Source organism: Pelodiscus sinensis, chromosome 22 (genome assembly GCF_049634645.1).
Source record: "Pelodiscus sinensis isolate JC-2024 chromosome 22, ASM4963464v1, whole genome shotgun sequence".
NCBI classification, from domain to species: Eukaryota; Metazoa; Chordata; order Testudines; family Trionychidae; genus Pelodiscus; species Pelodiscus sinensis.
In genome coordinates this window covers 13,886,051-13,898,456 of record NC_134732.1, presented here as the reverse complement: position 1 = coordinate 13,898,456, position 12,406 = coordinate 13,886,051, and the positions used below count along the sequence as shown (strand labels likewise).

At 47.0% G+C, this 12,406-nt stretch overlaps 1 protein-coding gene across 3 annotated transcripts in view; it reads right to left on the bottom strand.

Annotated features, from left to right (window-relative positions):
* ABL1 (ABL proto-oncogene 1, non-receptor tyrosine kinase) overlaps nt 1–12,406 on the bottom strand; it is a 164,935-nt gene that overhangs the window by 56,221 nt on the left and 96,308 nt on the right. The gene's annotated exons all lie outside the window — the stretch shown is intronic.

Genomic DNA, 12,406 nt, shown 5'->3' with positions numbered 1-12,406 from the left:
GAGAGGAATAGGCATTCCCCAGAACAGACAATTCTGACACCACTGTAATATTTACCTTTGTATAGACTCACACACCTAGACATGAAGTAATTCTACTTTTTGAGTACTGATTACGTACTTAGAGGAGAAACACTTCTAAGGATCTCACCCACCCTTAACATTGCCTTGCTTTGCAAGTTTGTACAAGGTATGGTCCTGCTTGTTGCTCCCCAGTTTTGTATTTGTAGTATTTCCAATCAACCTGTGGCTCAGCTCCTCTGTTGTCTACACTGATCAACATCTCTTTCTTTAAATACATACATACTTTTACATCATTCTGCGCCATTGGGTTTCAAACTGTTTTCATCTGTGGACTCCTAAAAATTTTTGAGTGGAGGTGCAGACCCCTTTGGAAATCTGAGAGATAATCTGCTGACCACCACCACCTCTTCCATCCACAGACCACAGGCTGAAAACCACTGTTCCGCCGGGACAACGCTCTTTCGCAGACCCCTTAGCCTGTGGACCCACATGAGTTCGGGGACCACACCTTGAAAACCACTGCTCTACACAGAAGATACAAAATGGAATATGCATAACACTGTCTTTTCTCTAATTCTTAAAAAAATATTTCAACAGTTCACAGGGGTAAACACCATCACAATGTGTGGAGCACGGCTGTTGCAAACATGATTAGAGCTCTTGGGAACCACCAAGCAGACCAACCCCAGCATGATTTCACTTTTTGCCTCCATGTGTTCCCTGCCCTGAAAGCTTCTCTCTGTATTGTTTTAGTCAGTAATCATGCCAAAATAAACTGAACTATTGCACTTCTCCCTTCCCTCTAAAGTTTTCAAACACTGAATATTTCAAGGGAAACTCTGCATGGCTCCAGCACTGGAGAAGCATGTATCCAACACAGCTAAAATACAGCCCAGATTCTCCATATATGTTATTTTACAACATTGTTTTGCTACAGTTCTGATCTGTGGAGATGCATTCTCAAAGAGCACAGCTTGGAAAGACAATACCAGTCCCTCAGAGTATAACATTTCTAAAAACTGTAAGAAACACTTACTGAATACACCACCTGTGGCATTATTTCTATAGCATAAATCACTTTGCACTCATTTCTGGGTTTACCCACAGATCTCAAGACATGGTTTAAAAAAAAGAAAAGATGGGTGAGTACTATTATCCCTGTTTTATAAATAAGTTCTCCGTGACTCAGTTTCCTTAAGCGACTTACTCAAATTCAGTTTAGAGATGTAAAAGGACAATCAGCTAACTGGGTTATGCTTACCAGTAACTGGTTAATTGGTGGCTCAGCTGGGCTGGAGAAGGACCCCCACGCTACACTGTTTTGCAGCAGGCCTGACACAAGCAGCACGAGTGGCAGGAGCAGCCCAAAGCACACAATGGGCAGGGGACTGCTCTGGCCCAGCCGGACCCACCACATTGCACTGTGGGCAGGGAGCTACTCCACAGTTAACCGGTTAAACAGTGTTTAACCAGTTAACATCCCTAGTTTAGCCACTCCGTCAGTGGTAGAGACAAGGATAAAACACTAATCTGTTCACATCAAAATTGGAGCCCAGTCCACTGAACAGTGCTATCTCCCTTCAAAAAGGGGAAAAAAGTATTACAACTCACTTAAGGCTCTGCTTGAGCTTTGTGGAAATATATGAACTTAGCAAAGATGCAAAATGAACTGAGGTCTATCTACTTATTCAGATCCCTTTTTTTCCAAATGGACATCATATACCCAGAGGGTTTACACTTTTGAAAGCTGTACGCTATTGAACTGTGAGAAGGGTTAAACCATGAGATGCGGAGAAGGGTTATGTAAGACACACAAGTGACCCAGTCATCACATGCTGATGCTAGGAGTATCATGTTTAGGGAACTGCTATGGAGTAGCAACACAATCTCCTGTTGTTATGCTTACTTAAACTGACCTATTCTACTTTTCCATGTCATGAATCTTCTCTAACATCCTACTCTTTCAAATGCAGCTAAAGAAATGCAGACTTCTAGTGCAATTACCAAGACAGCCCTCATTAACACTCATCATCCTCATTATGAATAAGGTAATGCAAGCAATGCCAATGGAATAAATAAGGATTACACTTATTTGAAGTGAAGTGGTTTGTGTTCAATGCACTAAAGCCAGGTTTCAAATTCTCTTTCTTCTCTTCCTTATATCAACACCTAAACACACTTCTGAAGAGAGCACATTCAATTCCCTATTATTAAAATCTGAAAATTTAAAATGGGTGGGTTTATTAATGATTTCTGAATAGTTTAAGTTTCTTTTTCAAGATCACAGATATTTCCATCTAGTGTAGTAATTTTAGTTGTTGAGTGGAGTACATACATGGATATTTGGATGTTAACTAATGTAATTTCAATTCCTGACATTTCATTCTTACTATGCATTTAACAAATGAAGATTGAGACCATACTGACACAATATTATTACATAGCTCTAGTTTGCTTGCTCTAGATGCAGTAATTTAACTATATTAAACTGAAATTAATCTAAACTTCTTTGTTTTGTTCCTTTAAAGCACTTTCCTTGTTAATCATTGCATCCACACAGCTGTGCCCTTGTTCAAATTAACAGCAGATACCCCATGGTGCAATGTTCATTGGCTCAGCTCTGTGATCCTTTTCACAGGGCATTGTGGGATGAGTATTGGAAATTAGGAGTTTTGTGACTGATAGGGGCAGGATCTACTTCAGGGGTGGGCAATAATTTTTTGCTGGGGCCCACTTCAAAAAATTGTTGCATCAGAAGGGGTGGGGCCTCAAAAGGAAGAGGAGGAGCCAGAATGCTTCAGGCTTCCCCACCCACAGACCATGATTAGTCTGGGGTGGAGGAGCCCCTTTGCTCTCCCTTCTCACTAAGCACCATGCCCCTGGCAGTGAAAGGAGACTTCCCATGCTCCCCACAACCCCAGGCCAATCAGGCCCTGGGGGTGGTGGAGCACGCGAAGCCTCCTCCTGCACTGCCAGAAGTGTGCAGCACTTCTAAGTGCCGCGTGCTCCTCACAGGACAGGGGCAGGGCAGAGGAAACTTCGCACACTCCTCCCGCCCCCAGGCCAATCAGGATTTGGGGGCAGGGAAGTGCGAGAAGTGTCCTCCTTCAAAAGTGCTGCATGCTCCTGGTAGGGCAGAGGAAACTTTGTGCGCCTCCCCCACCCCCAGGCCAATTAAGGGGAGCGGCAGGGCCTCTGCAAGCTCAACCCGCTTGGCGGGAGGCCCTTTGCCCACCCCTGGTCTAAATAAAATTCCTGTGATTAGTCTCTGGCTTCCATTAATTTTGCCACTGCTATTTTTGAACTTCTGTCAGGTAGCATGGAGGACCCATTGCAGTGTACCATGATCATGACACTAATACAAACGAGATGATGCACATGTTTTGGTTAATAATGAAAGCACACTGGAAAAACAAGGGAACCCGAAGTGCTTCCATACGGAATAGTTAAATTGGCAATGGGACCAGCTCAGAAATATCTTCATTCTGGTGATGTTTCTCCACCATGGATTAAATGTGCTGCTCTCCAAAGAGGGCAATTTAGTCCAGGACTTCTGAAGGTGTCTACAAGAAAGGCATGGGGGGTGGGGGCATGGTAGCTATAATGAGTATGTGAATTCACTACCTGGTATCCAAGAGGATTATTCATGATTGCCTGCCATCCTTTTAATGGAGAGATAACATCAAGTCAAGATGACCCCAAAGCAATGATTGGATGGAAGAACACAGATAGGTCAATCCAGGTGTGAAGCAATGCAGTGTGGAATAGTAACTGACGGCTGCCAGAAGTGAAATAGTTAGGAACGAACACACTCAAAGTGGAGTTACCTCTGTTCCAAGATTGCCAGGACATAATACACCAAACAATTTGGTTTAAAAAACATATTGTGTATGGACGCTAGGCACTTTGAGGTTAATGGACTATAATTATGCCAATGCAACACGGTAGGGAAAAAAAGGTTACTTACCTTTATAACTTTGTTCGAGATATTTTGCTCACATTCATTCCAATAGGTGTGTGCGTGCGTACGTGCATGTTGCTTGCACAATTGCTGGAAGATTTTTTTTCCCTTAGCAGTATCCATTGGACTGGCTGTGGAGCCCCCTGGAATGGTGCTTGCACGGTGTGGTATCTAGGGGTACGTCTAGACTACATGGCTCTGTCGCCAGAGGCATGTAGATTAGGGTACCAGACATAGTAAAATGAAGCGGTGATTTAAATAATCGCCGCTTCATTTAAATTTACATGGCTGCCGCGTGTCCAGACTATCGCGCTGAGCCGACAAACAGCTGATCAGCTGTTTGTCGGATCAGCGCGGCAGCCATGTAAATTTAAATGAAGCGGCGATTATTTAAATCACCGCTTCATTTTACTATGTCTGGTAGCCTAATCTACATGCCTCTGGCGACAGAGCCATGTAGTCTAGACGTACCCTAGGACTCTGCCAACCTTCCTTTCCCTTAGCTTCTTCGGGTATGTCTACACTTGCACCCTCTTTCGAGAGAGGGATGCAAATGAAGACATTCAAAATTGCAAATGTAGTTATTAATAACAGGCCCCACTCTTTAGATGTGGTGCGGAGTCTTGGGAAGACCACAGGTAGGAAAACGTCCTGGTTGATATGGAAGTGTGAGATCACCTTAGGCAGAAAAGCTAGGTGGGCACTGGGTTGCACTGTATCCTTATAAAAGGCAGTGGATGGGGATTCGGAGGTAAAAGCTTGTAGCTCTGAAAGCCTTTTGGCTGAGGTTATCGCCATTAGTAAGGCTATCTTCAAAGAGATAGGACAGGTTGCCAGGACTTCAACGGGGGAGGCATAAGCTAGGACAGGTCCAGGCTGAGATCCCACTGAAGGATGGGTATTTAACCTGTGGATATAACCTTTCCAGATCTTTGAGAAAGTGTCCTACTGTGGCATGGCGAAGAGGGATCTGTCCCCCACCGCCGGGTGGAAGGCTGAAATGCTGTTTTGTTGGAAAACAGACCCACACTTTGAATGGAAGATCCTGGATTGTGTTCTGGACTTCCATGGGGGAGCTCAGATACTTGGAGTCATACATTGTAGCGCATTGTGTGAAGGCATGGATGGAGGACCACAGCACTACACCATGGTTCAAGTAGCTAAGTCTAGCAGCGCCTGGAGGGAGGTGGGGGCCACAGTTTTGTCCTCTTCCAAGACTGCAGTGAATTCGTGGCATGAGCCTGTGGGGAGGAGCTCCTGGAATTTTGATAACATATTCTAGGAGCTGTATGCACTCATCTCAATAGAGCCTGTTAATTCGATATCCAAAGCTGGAGCCTGCCAGTCGAATACCTTACGGACAAAGAGGTACAGCTTGTAGGAGTCGTTCTATCTGAGGGCTGGTCCTGGCTGTCCCTGCCTCTCCTTGTGACTGTGTCGACCACAAGTGACCCTGGTGGAGGGTAGGTAAACAAGTGCTTGTACCCCTGCTGGGGAACAAAGTAGTGTGACTCAACCCCTTTAGTCAGTGGGAGAGAAGCTGGGCTCTGCCACAGCACCTTAGCTGTAAGACTGTATAGTTTTGATTAATAGCAATGCCACACTGGACAGACCCTCTGGGCCATGTCATCTATGATTGGGTCCGTATTGTCTACCGCCTCCTCCACTGGCACACTGAGGTTGTGGGCTACTCACCTCAGGAGGTCCTGATGTACTTTAGCATCTGGGGCAGGAAGGGAGGAGAAAGTGCCCATGACAGCCTCGGCCAGCAAGGAGAATGACACTGCTTTGGGAACTGGGTCCTCCTGATCTTCAGGCACTATGGTATTCCCAGGGACCTTGGGTGCGTGAGTTGCTGGTGACACAAGGGACTGGTGTGGCTGGATGCTCTGGCAGCACCTGCACCAGAACACACTTGGGCTCTTTAGGATGGTCCAGAACAACCAATGTAGCCAAAGGTGGCTGACGGGACGAAGAAACCGCTGCCCTCGACACTGGGCCCCGACATTGATAGTAGGCCCAGAGTGTCCTGAACAGCCACTGCTGACAGGAGCCTGCCATTAGGGGGCCAGGATGCCTGCAGTGCTGGGGAGCTTCCCAATGGCGGTGTTGGAAATGGTGCCAAGAATAGGAAGAGGAGCGGTACCAGGAGACAAATAACTCCATCTCTGACTCTGACGTGCAGAGACGGACCAAGATGGTTTGGTGCCTGAGGGCGCTATGGGGATGGGGAGCTGGTACCAGCATGAGCTGGAATCTGCACCAGCAGTGTCAGTGCCAGTAGAGAGGTCTGCAGTGATGGCGGTGCTGCTGGCTGGGTAGACACAGGGGTATGAGCCGAGTGGTGCCCCGCAGTGGGTGCCACTGCCTGCATCTGTGCCCATGCTACATGCCCCTTCATTTAGATAAGCTGCTTGGCAACCTCAAAAGTATCCAGAGTGGAGAGGAGGTCCAGGTCCTCCTCCAGAGCTAATCGTACATGGGAGTAGAGCAAGCCTAGACTCAACGGTCCCGTCTTCGACAGTCAACAGTGCCAGGAATGCTGCCCTGTTCTTAAGGTGTCCCGACAAGGGACGCAATGAAGTGAGGTGACTGCTGATCTGCCTCTGTCTGACCCGAACTTCTTGTGTGGCACTGGGAACTGGGAGTGGTGTCACACTGAAGAAACAGCCTTATAGGTCTGGGACCCATGCCAGTATTCCTTATGTCCCTCTTTCTGTGGTGCCAATGAAACCTACTCCAAGGCCAACACACAATGCACCAAGAGGCTAGTGTTGGGTCTGGCATAAAGGGGCTGAGTGCCAACTCCACAAGCATGAGTTTCAAGCACTGATCCCTCTCTCACTTAGTCCTCAGCTTGAAACTCTGGCAAATACTGCACTTATCTGTTAAGTGTCCTGCACTTAAACACTTAAGGCAAGCAATACGGGGGATCCCTCTGGGGACAGGCTCGCCACAGGCATCCCAGTGCTTAACCTCCCATTGTATTCCCAGGAGGAAAGAGGAGGTTATTCACCTCAATAGTAACTGATGTTCTTCGAGATGAGTGTCTCCGTGGATGCTCCACATTAGGTGGGTGCGTCGCTGCTGAGCCTCAGAGTGGAGATTTCATAGCAGTGTCCCTGGGACCGCGCAGGCATGTACCAGCAGTCGCATGCTGTTAGTCTGCAGGCATCACACAGGTCTGAGCCCTCCTCCCCCCACTCCTCAATTCCTTCTCTACCCTGAAACCATCACTTGAGAAGGACAGGATCCTGAAGTAGAGGTGAGGAAGGGAGGGTTGTGGAGCACCCATGGGGACACTCATCTCGAAGAACCTCCGTGAGTAACTTCCTCTTCGAGAGAGAGATGTCCCCGTGGGTGCTCCACATTAGGTGACTACAAAGAGATTTCCCTTTAGGGAGGTAGAGACTTTGGATCCGGCAAAAAAGAGGTGGAAAGAACTGCCTTAGCTAGTTACAGGTTGGAAAGAAGTCCTTGCATAAGTGCGTAGTGCTTTGCATGGTCGAAGGACCATGTGGCAGCTGCATATGTCTCTCTTATGGGTACTTTATGGAGGAATGCTATTGAGGCAGCCATGGCTCTGGTTGAGTGTGCCCTTATGCTATCTGGAGGTGGCACATCTGACTGTGCATAGCAAAGCTTGATGCAATCCGAGATCCAATGGAAGACTCTCTGTGATGAGACGGCATGGTCTTTATTGCAGTTTGCTACTGAAACAAAGTCTGGGGGATGCCCGGAATGGTTTTGTTCGCTGCAGGTAAAAGGAAAGAGCTCTGCGCAGGTCAAGGGTGTACATTTTCATCTCAAAAGAGTTGGCATGTAGTTTTGTAACAATATGGTTTTTCTGTAGCCATGTTGGAAGGCCTGTGGTAGGCCTGAACCAAAGCCTTCTTCTGCATCCAGACTGAAAAGCAGCAGCCATTAGCTGTAAGGCCTAGTCACAGACTCACATTCCATCTAAATTGCATTAAAAGTGTCACACCAGGTTGTAAGAAGGGGATTTTGTCCTGTTAACTCCCCCACTGTCACCAGATAAAGAAACAGATTTCAAGATGGATAAAGAAAATTTAAGTAACACCATTCTGTCTGGCAAAAAACTGCTTATTAATACTTGAGGTTGTGGAATCCTCATTCTATAATCATTGTCATTACACTTTCCTATTTGTTTGTCTGCTTTAGCTCTGTCTGGTTTGCAACTGTTTCTGTCTGCTGTATAATTAATTTTGCTAGGTGTAAATCAATTAAGGTGGTGGAGTATGATTGGTTAGTAAAATTATACTAAAATAATTGGTTAAGGTATAGCTAAGCAGGACTCAGGTTTCATTATATAAACTGGGGTCCAAGGAGACCAGGAAGAAGATCAGAAGTAACAGAAGCAGAAGGCTGGAAGAAGACCAAAGGGAGACAAGGAACACCAAGAAGAAGGGGGAAGACCTGGAAGAAGAACTCACCTCCGGGAGACAGCCTAAGCCCAGAGAGACTAATATTGCCTGGCCAACAGAGGAAGTCTGCCAGTACCAGAAGTGGTGAGCATAACACTGTGTGCTTAGCATGTGTATTCTACTTGTTTGGGAATTGTCAATAAATAGAGGATAAGAATATTACTGTGTGAGGCTCTTTCAGTGGCTAAAGATCCTGCAAAACCCGCAGAAGGTTGCACCCTAAGCCCTAGGAACTGGGTAAGGGTGGGTGTGTAAATTAACAGGGTTGCACCTTGAGCCCTAGGAACTGGGTAAAGGTGTGTGTCCCTTCAGTGTAGTAGGGATACAGAAATCTGTGTGGGTAACAGTTTGGGGAAGAAGGTGGGGAGGTGTATTGTCTGTCTGATGTGAAAGGACGAGTGTACTTTTGGGAGGAATTTGGGATACATATTAACTTGTCTTTAAAAAAGGTGATGTATGGGGGATCCGCCAATAGGGCTGTGATCTCTCCACCCTGTCTGACTGAGGTAATAGCTACGAGGAAAACAGTTTTCATGGACAAGTATAAAAATGAGGTGGTCACCAATGGTTCGAAAGGAGGTCTAGATAGAGCATTCAATACTAAATGCAGGTACCATGGTTGCATTGGTGGAATGATACCTGGATAAAGGGCCTGCAGGCCCTTTAAGAACCTCCTGCTGAGTGGATGAGCAAATATGGACGAATCGTCTATCTTAGAGTGGAACATAGTAACTGCAAGGTGAACTTTAATGGAGCTTATCATGAGGCCCTCTTGTTTAAGGTGTAGAAGACAGTTGAGTATAGTGAGTGGAGGTTCAGATGGCCATTGAGAGAGCCTGGGTGAAGGAGGAGATGCCTGATGCAAGATAAGTGGATCGGTGGGGTGCAGGACATCGCCACTAGGAAGGAAAACCATGACTGGTATGGCCATGCTGGTGCTATAAGCATGAGAAGAGCCCTGTCCCTCCTTATCTTGTGAACTACTCTGTTCAATAGGGGTATAGGAGGAAACGCATAGAATAGGTGGGATGTCCATGCAATGAGAAAGGCATCTTCCATTCACTCCTTGACTATTCCCACCCTGCAACAGAATAGGGGGGATTGGCTGTTGGACTGCATGGCAAATAGGTCTATGGTAGGGTGATTCCACAGGCAGAAGATGTCTACCAATATGTACGGTTTCATTTGCCACTCATGTTCGACCAGGAGGGCTCTGCTGAGTGCATCTGCCATTGTATTCAGGGCGCCAGGAAGATGCACTGCGGTGATAAATGTGTTGTATTTTAGGCACCAGCTCCTAAGTGCTATGGCCTCTGTGTAAAGTGCTTCAAGATCAGTCTCCGCCCCGATGATTTAAGCATGAATGACAGTTCAGAGGATTCTCTTTCAAGTGTAGTCTTAAAAGGCCTTTGAAGCAGGATGCAGGTAATCAAGTCGTTGAGACAATGTCCTTTCTGGTTGAAATGGCAAGAAACTGTTTTTTCTTTGTGATCCTGTCTAATATCTGTTTTGTGGGCATTGATCCTTTGGCGAAGTGTCTGAGACGTTTGTCCAATATACATAGCAGACGGACACTTTCGGCACATGATAGCATACATTATATTTCTGGATGCGCAGGAATATGTGTTCTTGATCTTATAACTCACTTGGGGTATGTCTACATTACCACCCTAGTTCGAACTAGGGTGGTTAATGTAGGCAACCAGAGTTGCAAATGAAGCCCAGGATTTGAATTTCCCGGGCTTCATTTGCATATTGCCGGGCACCGCCATTTTTAAATGTCCACTAGTTCGGACTCCGTGCCCGCGGCTACACTCGGCACGAACTAGGTAGTTCGGATTAGGCTTCCTATTCCGAACTACCGGTACACCTCATTCCACAAGGAGTAACGGTAGTTCGGAATAGGAAGCCTAATCCGAACTACCTAGTTCGTGCTGCATGTAGCCGCGGGCACGGAGTCTGAACTAGCAGACATTTAAAAATGGCGGCGCCCAGCAATATGCAAATGAAGCCCAGGATATTCAAATCCCGGGCTTCATTTGCAACTCCGGTTGCCTACATTAACCACCCTAGTTCGAACTAGGGTGGTAGTGTAGACATACCCTTGGTTAGGTCCAATAATGGTATCAACAGAGTGAATATGTGGACAAAGCTGGCAATGGGGTTTGTTGCAAGGGAAGGTACCAGGGTTGGTATTAGTGTGGTACGTCCTGTGGTTGTTGGTAAGAATCATCTTGAGGTTAGGTGGCTGTCTGTAGTAGAGTATGGGTCTGTCTCCCAGAGCCTCTTGGAGTTTAGTATCCTGTTCCAGTATAGGCTGTAGTTTATTGATAATGTGTTGGACAGGTTTAAGTTGGGGGCTGTAGGTGATGACAAGTGGTGTTCTTTTGTTGGTTTTCTTGGGTCTGTCTTGAAGTAGATGGCTTCCAGGTATTCGTCTGGCTCTTTCAATTTGCTTTTTTATTTCTCCGGGTGGGTGGTTGAGGTTTATAAATGCTTGGTAGAGATCCTGAAGTTGCTGTAGTGGGAGGCACGGAGGCTATCAGAGGCTCTGAATCATGCCTCGGTGCCGCGAGCAGTTGTTCCACATCAGGCACCTCTGTGGTGGACACTGAGGTACCGGAGATGCCTGTGATTGGCGCCGCGCTCTCGTGCTGCATTGGCAAGATAGTATCAGTGCCGGACAGTGCTGCAGCTAATGAGGCAGGTAGTGCGCGATTTAGCACATGCGTGCTGTTTGTTTCCGCTGGGGGTTCCAGAGATGCCACCAGCGTCATACATGCTGAGAACTGCTTCGACGCCGTAGCCCCTTGAGGTGCTGAGGCGGCTCGCTTTTTGGATCGCCATTACTTGAAATCCTTGGTCCAGATCAGAAGCTGGGCTAAGCGCGTTTTCCAGCAAAAATAACTTGAGGTAGAGGTCTTTGTCTCTCTGCACCTGCGATTTTAGCTTTGTGCAATGAGGGCATTTCTGAGAGATATGCTGCTTTCCAAGCCATCAGACGCATTGTGAGTGACTGTCCGATATCGGGATAGGCTCTTTACATGAAGTGCAGCGCTTAAACCCTCATGATCTAGGCATGCCTATGGAAGCAGTCAGAGACTGCAGGAAGGGATTAACTGGGAGAAAAAGAAAAAAAACCCTTATACTAATCTAGTTTTTTGTAACTAATGAAGTAATCAACTATTTAAAACTCACTAATTAACTACTATAATGAATTTAACTGGTTTTAAGGAGTATAATGATGTAGACGCAAAGAAGCTAAGGAGCACTGCTGAGTCCGTCTGTAGCCGGAGGCGGTAGGAAAGGAACTGAGAAGTGGGAGGGAGGGGCTTGCGCATGTGCACTGCCTGCAGCCTAACAGCACGCAACTGCCGGTACACGTCAGCGCGGCCCCAGAGACACTGCTATGAAATCTCCACTCTGAGCTCGGTAGTGGCGCACCCACCTAATGTGGAGCACCCATGGGGACATGTCTTGAAGAACACTCCTGACAGAAAAAATGAATAAGGGATGGGGGAGAACCCCCAGTGAGAAACTATTAACTATTACTGGAACAATTAACAACTAACCAACCACATACAGAAAAGAGGGGGAAAACCAGCTAGGGATGTCTTGCAGAGCAAGAGAACAAGTGCTCCAAAGAGTGTCACCAGTGGTAAGGAGGAACTGAGGGGGCATAGGGTCAGCAGAGCCCTATATACAGTACCTTGTCATGCAGGCGCTATTCTAGGGGGCTCCACAGGGGCATGGAACCCAGTGTAGGGTCATGCCTCCCGCTCTGCCTGCCAGGCTACCCTGGCCCCTATGCCTCCTCTCCTCTCCCCTTCTCTCCCCTCCAGCATGCAGTTGTTGCACGGTGACCACAAGGCTCCAGCTGCTGCACGGGTGAGGGTGGAGGGGCTGAACTCTCACTGCGCGTGCCGTATGTTGCCGACCCCGTGCAAGGCAGTATTAGGGAGGATTAATTTGTTGAGTG